This window comes from Taeniopygia guttata, chromosome 23, assembly GCF_048771995.1.
Source record: "Taeniopygia guttata chromosome 23, bTaeGut7.mat, whole genome shotgun sequence".
Lineage (NCBI taxonomy): Eukaryota > Metazoa > Chordata > Aves > Passeriformes > Estrildidae > Taeniopygia > Taeniopygia guttata.
Genome location: NC_133048.1, coordinates 4,985,298 through 4,993,774, shown reverse-complemented (window position 1 = coordinate 4,993,774; position 8,477 = coordinate 4,985,298). Strand labels below are relative to the sequence as shown.

The window sequence follows — 8,477 nt, the reverse complement described above, 5'->3', positions numbered from 1 at the left end:
ATCCCGCTCCCGTTCCCATCCCGCTCCGGTTCTCATCCCGCTCCGGTTCCCATCCCGCTCCGGTTCCCATCCCGCTCTGGTCCCTCTCCTGCTGCGATCCCCGTCCCTCTCCAGTCCCCGTTCTGCTTCGGTCCCTGTCCCGTTCCCGTCACTGTCCCGTTCACGTCACTGTCCCGCTCCGGTCGCCGTCCTACTGCGGGCCCCGTCCCGTTCCCGTCCCCGTTCTGCTCCGGTCCCTCTCCTGCTGCAGTCCCCATCCCGTTCCCGTCCCTGTCCCGCTCCTGTCCCCGTCCCGCTCCCGTCCCCGTCCCCCCAGCAGAGGGTGGTGGCAGCCCGTGCACACGCCAGGGCTGGCTGGCGCTGGAGACGAGCAAGGACATGCCGGGGCTGGCGGTGTCCGGTGTCCTGCACAGCTGCTGGCAGCTCCCGGGGAGCCTCGCTGTCCCCGGGGACAGCCCTGCCCTGTTTGTCCCGGGAGAAGTCGCTGCGAGGTTGGTGCGGCGCCCGGGCACGGCGCAGTGTGCCCACAGGAAAACAATAACAGGGCCTCCGGGGGCTTTGGAACAACCTCCTTGAAAGCAGATCCTGGAAATGAGCTTGGTGCCGGTCACACCCCTCAAGTACCCAAAGCATTCAGAACGTGGGGGAGACCTTTCCCTTATGCCACCCCACTCCAGCTGGGTTTTGGGGCACCCTTCTTTATTCCACCCCACTCCCGTTGGGTTTTGGGGCACCCTTTCCCTTATCCACCCCATTCCTGATGAGTTTTGGGGCACCCTTCCCTTTCCCACCCACTCCTGTTGGGTTTTGGGGCACAGTTCCTTTATCCCACCCCACTCCTGCTGCGTTTTGGGGCATCCTTTCCCTTATCCCAACCCACTCCAGTTGGGTTTTGGAGCACCCTTCTTTATTGCACCCCACTCCTGTTGGGTTTTGGGGCACCCTTCCTTTATGCCACCCCACTCCTGCTGGGTTTTGGGGCACAGTTCCCTTATCCCACCCCATTCCTGGCATGTCCCCGTGGTGCCACAGCCCGAGGACTGTGACAGCAGTGTCCTCGAAAGGCTCCAAGGTGTGTCACAGCATGGGCACCGTGCCAGGAGTGGGAGGCAGGATGGAGTTTGTGCCCACACAGCACTTGGCATGTTTTTACTCCAACATAAATCACAGGATCTCAGAATATCCTGAATATCCACAAGGAGCATCAAAGGACACCTCCTAAAGGAACTCAGCTGAGTCCTCATGGAGACTCTGGGAGGGAAGGGAGGATATATTTTTTTCTGTTTCACAAATGGGAAAACACAATCTGTAGGCTCTGGCAAAGCAAAGGTGGGGACGTGGAGCAGATTCCTTCCAGTCCTACCTTTGTCACCTCAGCATCCACAGGGCCATGCAGCCAGCTGGGTGTTCCTGCTCCTGCACAGCCTCCTGGAGACCTTCCCTGTTTCAACCCTGCTTTTGCCTGGAAAAAGTTCGAGTCTCTCCCCTCTGACTGCTCACACAGAATATCTCAGGGCAAAGCAGCACCTTCCTGAGGAGTCACACAACCCTGGGGGATGGTGATGAGCTCCACTGCCTGCTCTTCTCCCCTGTGGAAAGGGAGGAGTTTGAGAGGCTCCAAGGGCTGCAGCAGAGCATCGACATCTCCAGCAAAGCAGGGAAAATGTGCAGCTCCGGCTCAGGACTGGTTCACTGCCCTGAGAGAGGCTCAGAGATGATTTTCAAGAGCAGCAAGGGATGTGTCTCCTCCCGAGTGACCTTTCTTCCTGCTCTGAAGAGCTGCAGGCACGGAGGTGTGTTCTGTCCCTGTCTCTGCTCAGCATGTCTTGCCTGCCTGGGGGTTGTGGCCAGCTCAGGTGCAGGCTGGGCAAGTTCGGCCCCGCAGCTCTTTCCTTGCTGGGCAGCTGCTTGCTCCCTCCTGTCACTTGCCCTCCTCCTGCCACTTGCTTTTTTTAGGATGCCTGAACTGAACTCGAATTCCAAACCATTACATGAGACATCCTGTGCATTTTCTTGTGGTTCTGGAGATAATTTCCTCCAGGACAACCCTTGCCAGACACACAGGCTGCAGGAGACCTTCCTGGAAGCTGCTGAGAGCTGAGCTGGGTGTTCCTATCATGAGCAGTTCAACCATTGAAGCTTGAGGTCAGCTCCAGCCCTCTTTCCCACTGTGAAATAAACCTCAGCACCATTTTTAGAAGTCCCTCCCGGACGGGGACCACAGTCATTCTGGGACAGGCTGAGAAAACCCAGCAGCCCCCGCTCTGAGATGACTGGGAAAGATGACAGAGTGCACAGAGCTCAAGGTTGACTTTTGTTTTCCAGTTCAAAGCTTTTGGCACAGTCCCAGTCTCTATTTCCAACTTGGCTGGGCACCATCAGAAGGGCAAGAGTGTGGCTACTCATTAAGTAAATCCCAATTCTCCCTGGGCTCTGTAGCTTGGCTGGCAACACCAAAACCCCAGAGAGGTGGGATTCCCTGGGAAAAGCCGGAGGCAGCTCACAGGGAGAGCAGCGGGCTCTGGGCTGGACTGTGCACACAGCTCATGGCAGCCCCTGCCCGGACCCAGCTGCTCCCTGGTGAAGGTCTGTGCCCTGGGAGGTGTCCTTTGGGGCCACCACTTTGCCCAGAGCTGTGTTTGGGGGAGCAGAATGAGGCTGCTGAGTGCCTGGGATGTGGAGGGGGAGGCTGGTGTGTCCTGGGGCTTGTGCAGGACCGTGAGCGTGGCAGTGAGGAGCTGCAGAGTGCCCTGGAGGCTCACTGCACACTGCTGAGCCCTGCGAGGCATTTTTTGGGGTGCAGAGGTGCAATCTCCAGAGAAAAGGTTCACATCCTTAGGCATGTGAGGCTTTGGAGCCTCAACAGCTGGGAAATTCCCTGGCCTCTGCGTGCCTCAGTTTCCCCACCTATGCAAAGAGGTCATCATCCCACCTGTTCAATGAGGCCGTCAGTGCATCTGCCTGCACCGTTGGAGCTCTTTTCCTCTGTTCCAGCTGATTCCTGCGGGGATGGGGCAGAGGTTGGACACTGGGATCAGGCCAGGTGATGCCAGCCTGTGCCAGCAGAGCCAGGGCAGGGCGGCACTCGGGGCTCTCACAGCTGCGTGCAGAGGAGACACAGACTCATCCCTGGCTTTCCTCAAAGCTCCTGATCCCCCTGCCCAGCCCCGGAGCGTGAGCGAGGCTGGAGCTCAGGGGGAGAGGGGAGGGATGGCGCTGCGGGGCCAGATGTGCCAGATGTGTGTGTGTGGAGCTGTCCAGCACATCTGTGCCCCGGAGCAGCGGCAGAGGGCCCTGATCCTCTGCGGGGAGGGTCTCGCCCTCACCCCCAGCTCCTGGGAATGCCAACATCCATCAGCAGGCAGCTGGGAGCTGAGAGGGTGTGCTCCCCTCCGCTCCAGCACCAAACTGGAGCTGTCTGCCCAAACTGGAGCTCTGGGGACACGGGTGACACCTGCCAGGAGAATGGAAGGAGAGGTGGCTGAGCCCCACCTCTGTGAGGATTGTTCTAAGCCAGCCCAGAGGAGGAATTTAGGGATTTTTCCTCCTGCCTCAGTGGGATGTGACGCCCTGTGCACCCCGACATGCTCAGTGCACGCAACAGTGCTGAGCCCCAGTGCAGGAATGCAGGGACAAAAAAACCATTTTCATGGGGAGCCTGGAAAAAATCACTGGGAACAGCCTCTTGGGTGGCCCTGTGGGTGCATCCCCGAGGCAGGAGGGGCACCGGGACCCATGGCAGGGACATTCAGTAGCACTGGGTGCCATCAGGATGGATATTCAGTGGCACTGGGACCCACGGGAGGGACATTCAGTGGCAATGTGTCCCACAGGGGAGCCCTTCAGTGTCACTGGGACCCATGGGATGGACACTCACTGGCACTGAGACCCACAGGAGGGATATTGAGTGGCACTGGGACCCACGGGAGGGACATTCAGTGGCACTGGGACCCATGGGAGGGAAATTCAGTGGCACTGGGACCCACGGGAGGGACATTCAGTAACACTGGGTGCCACCAGGAGGGACATTCAGTGGCACTGGGAGCCACAGGAGAGCCCTTCAGTGGCACTGTGTCACACAGGAGGGACATTCAGTGGCACTGGGACCCACAGGAGGGACATTCAGTGGCACTGGGACCCACGGGAGGGACATTCAGTGGCACTGGGACCCACAGGAGGGACATTCAGTGGCACTGGGACCCACGGGAGGGACATTCAGTGGCACTGGGACCCACGGGAGGGACATTCAGTGGCATTGTGTTACACAGGGGGGACATTCAGTGTCACTGGGACCCATGGGAGGGAAATTCACTGGCCCTGGGACCCACAAGAGGGACATTCAGTGGCACGGGTGACACCAGGAGGGACATTCAGTGGCACTGGGTGACACCAGGAGGGACATTCAGTGGGACTGGATCCCATGGGGGGTCTGCCCATGCCAGGCTCCTCCGGCCAGCTCCCAGCCCCCTCCCCACTGCACTCCCCAGCGCTGGCAGAGCCCCAGCTGAGGGCTGGCCGTGATTTATTTCGGAACATTTCTCGCCTGTTGAAAGGCTGACCTCAGATATGGAGAGACGACGCGGGGAAGATGTACGAGTGTCTCTCGGCAAAAGTGCATCAGAGAAATTGAGCGTGAGCCGCCATCAATCTGCCCGCCAGCCGCGGCCCCGCGCAACAGCGAGGGACGGGAGGGACCCGCCAAGGTCAGCGGCAGCTGAGTCAGCCCCAGCTCCTGCCATCCATCACGGCCGGGGAAGCAGCCGGGGCTGGAGGCAATCTCCGCTCGTGCCCTGCTTCGGAGCTGGAGCAGCACAAATGGCACGGGGGGCACGGGCAGGGTGACCTTTGGGTGGCCCTAACGAGCCCTGACAGGCTCGGTGGGGCTGGCCGAGACTCCTGGGCTGGGCTGGGACAAGGACAAGATGGATGGAAGGCAGGGACAGAGGTGACAGGAGGGTTTTTCCCTCTCGGTGGCTCCAGCTGGCGCAGCAGCAGCGTTTGGATAATCTGCAGAGCGTCCCCTAAATCTGGTGAGGGCTGGAAAGGAGCTGAGCTCTTCTCAGCAGTTCTTAGAGCAGCAAGAGTGAATCAGGGAATCCCAGAATCCCTGAGGGTGGAAAAACCTCCCAGATCATCAAGTCCAACCTGTGAATTCTCCTGTGCCCATTGAACCATGGCAAGAAGTGCCACATTTACCCATCTTTTGGACACATTCAGGGATGGTGACAGCACCACTGCCCCGAGCAGCCCATTCCAATGATTAACTCTGCTCTCAGTGAAGAATTTTTCCATAAAATCCCCCCTGAGCCTGCCCTGGGCCAGCCTGAGGCTGTCCCTCTCCTCCTGTCCCTGTTCCCTGGAGCAGAGCCCGACCCCCGGCTGTCCCCTCCTGTCAGGAGCTGTGCAGAGCCACAAGGTCCCCCCTGAGCCTCCTTTTCTCCAGGCTGAGCCCCTTCCCAGCTCCCTCAGGGATTCTCCAGCCCCTTCCCAGCTCCCTCAGCCTCTCCTGGGGCTGCAGCCCCTTCCCAGCTCTGTTCCCTCTGTTCCAGCCCCTCAATCTCTCCCCATCCTCCACCCCAGCTCCCACCAGAGAACAGCAGAGATCTCAGCACCAAGGGGAGGAGAGCCCTGGCCTGGATCCGAGCTGGTCACCTCCAGCTCCCAGCAAAGAGCACTCCCAAAGGGTTTTATCCTGCAGATGATGAGGGACGATTAACACCACATCCCATGGCAAGATTTCCAGAGTTCTGGAGGGATCTGTGCATGAGTCTCAGACTTTCAATGAGTGTCTTTGGAAAAGTTCTGAACAATCCACCTGCAAAATGCATTTTGTGGCTTCTGCCAGGTGCCTGTGCAGCGCCAGGCACAGGGATGCTTCTGTGGATCTGGCCCCAGATTACCTTAATAACTTTGCAGATTGGAAGCTGTGAGAGTAATTGATTCTCTACTTCATTAGTTAAACTGAAAAAGGAATTAAGAACTACCGAGGGTATGGCAAAGTGGTTGGCCAAAGGCTTGTTGTGCTCTGAACAGGTAAGCTTATTTACTTTTTGTTTTTATCAGATGGGAATGATTTTGAAAATAAAACATTAGGATTTAAAGTGGGGAATCAAGATCTCATTACTTTTCAGAATTTCCTGTTGCTAAATTGATTCAGCTTTTCTGTTACTTTACAGAATTTTTAAGACAGATTCAGTCAGAGCAAAATATATATTTTTAAATTATTATTTTATTTTTCTGGTGAATAAACTATCCAGGCAAAAGAAGCCTCACAACCGCCCACAGCTGGTGTGGGTGGAGCCAAGAGGCTCCCAGCTCACAGAGGACCTTTGAAGATTCTTACCTTTGGATTTGTTCCACGCCCCAGAGCCCTGGTGAGGAACAGGGTAACTCCCCCAGCATCAGGTCAGGGGGACACCCACACCCACCCTGAGCTGCAGGAGGGTCTGGCACCAGGGGATGAGGTTAAGTGGGGGGAAGGTGCCCAGAAACACCCCCAGGAGGACACTGCATTTTCCAGGGATCTTGTTGGAGGGGACTGAGGAAGCTGAGGGGTTCCTGGTGGAGGAAGGGGCTCTCACTCTACGGATGTTCCTCCCATGGAGAACATGGAGAGAGCCCCAGAGAGGACACTCCAGGTAGGTGAGGTCAGGGAGGGGCAGGTAATGCAGAGACACAAATTGTCCCCAGGTCATCTCTGGGAGGTGTGGACACCCCTCCTTGGTTCCTGCTCCCATCCCTGCACATTTCCTCCCTGCAAAACCACAAGGAGCAGCTGAGGGCTCTTGGTGTGTGCAGCTGGAGCAGGGCACACTGAGGGCAGAGCTCAGGGACCTGCAGCTCCTCCCGAGGGCAGCTCCATCCCTGCCCTGGGACAGGGACAGCACCAGGGCACGGCTGGAGCTCAGGGAAAGGTTCTTCCCCCAGAGGTGCTGGCACTGCCCAGGCTGCCCAGGGAATGGGCACGGCCCCAAGGCTGCCAGAGCCCCAGGGATGCCCAGGGTGGGGTTGCTGGGGGTCTGAGCAGGGCTCCATCATCCTTGGGGTCCCTTCCAGCCCAGGGTTTTCTGTGGTTCTGTGTAATTAACTGTGTAATCAATTAGTCCTTCATGCTGCTGCACCTCCTCCATGGTGACGGGTCCCGTCCTCTGTGTGGATGCCTCTGTCAGGTGAAGGCCAAAGGAAGCCAAATCTCCTCTCTACAGACAGGGACACAGAACCTCCAAAGAGCACCCTGGCCCTGCAGGAGGCACCGAGAGGTGCTCTGGAGGCCTCAGCTCATTCCCACAGAACAGAAGAGCACCTGGACCCTCCTGAGCTCCCGAGGCACCTTTGCCAGGCAGGGAATTGCCCAGGTGCCCAGCCCTGCTCTGGCTGCCTTGGTGCTGTGGCCAGGGCAGGTTGTGCTGGGGAGATCCTGGCTCCTCCTGTCCTGGGGGGATCCCAACTCCTGCACCTGTATGATCTCCTCTCCTGCACCTGGAGGATTCCATCTCTTCCTGCATCTGGAGGATTCCATCTCCTCCTACACCTGGAGGATCTCTTCTCCTGCACCTGGAGGATCCCAGCTCCTGCACCTGTATGGTCTCCTCTCCTCCTACACCTGTATGATCTCCTCTCCTGCACCTGCAGGATTCCAGCTCCTCCTGCACCTGGAGGATCCCAGCTCCTGCTGCACCTGCAGGATCCCATCTCCTGCACCTGGAGGATTCCAGCTCCTCCTGCACCTGCAGGATCCCATCTCCTGCACCTGGAGGATCCCATCTCCTGCACCTGGAGGATCCCAGCTCCTCCTGCACCTGCAGGATTCCAGCTCCTGCACCTGCAGGATCCCATCTCCTCCTGCACCTGGAGGATCCCATCTCCTGCACCTGCAGGATCCCAGCTCCTGCACCTGGAGGATCCCAGCTCCTGCACCTGCAGGATCCCAGCTCCTGCACCTGCAGGATCCCATCTCCTGCACCTGGAGGATCCCATCTCCTGCACCTGGAGGATCCCAGCTCCTCCTGCACCTGCAGGATCCCATCTCCTGCACCTGCAGGATCTCATCTCCTTCACCTGCAGGATCCCATCTCCTGCACCTGGAGGATCCCATCTCCTGCACCTGGAGGATCCCAGCTCCTGCTACACCTGGAGGATCCCAGCTCCTCCTGCACCTGGAGGATCCCAGCTCCTCCTGCACCGCTCTCCCCGGAGCTCTGCCTGCTCTGGGGCTGGGAGGCAGATTGAGCTGTTTGTTTTGCCTTGTCTGTCTCTTTATGCATCCCCAAGTCCCCAGTGACTCTGACAGCAGCTTCCAGCACGGAAGGCATCCCTGTTTCCATATATCTGTTAAATAAAATGTCAGCAGGTGACAACACAGCCTTCCTTGGTGCTGCTCCGTAATTTAGCTGAGTTAAGAAGGGATCCGAGCCTGGCACCAGGTTTAGACTTAGAGCCGGGTCTGGGCTCTCTGATACAGATCCCGGAGTGCAGAG

General features: G+C 58.2%; 1 long non-coding RNA gene across 1 annotated transcript; it reads left to right on the top strand.

Annotated features, from left to right (window-relative positions):
• The first annotated feature begins 4,318 nt into the window (after positions 1-4,318).
• LOC140680484 (uncharacterized) lies at positions 4,319-7,555 on the top strand. The gene is made up of 3 exons (XR_012051834.1): positions 4,319-6,374; positions 6,521-6,638; positions 7,206-7,555. It is a non-coding gene; the product is annotated as an uncharacterized lncRNA (long non-coding RNA).
• Positions 7,556-8,477: the final 922 nt, after the last annotated feature.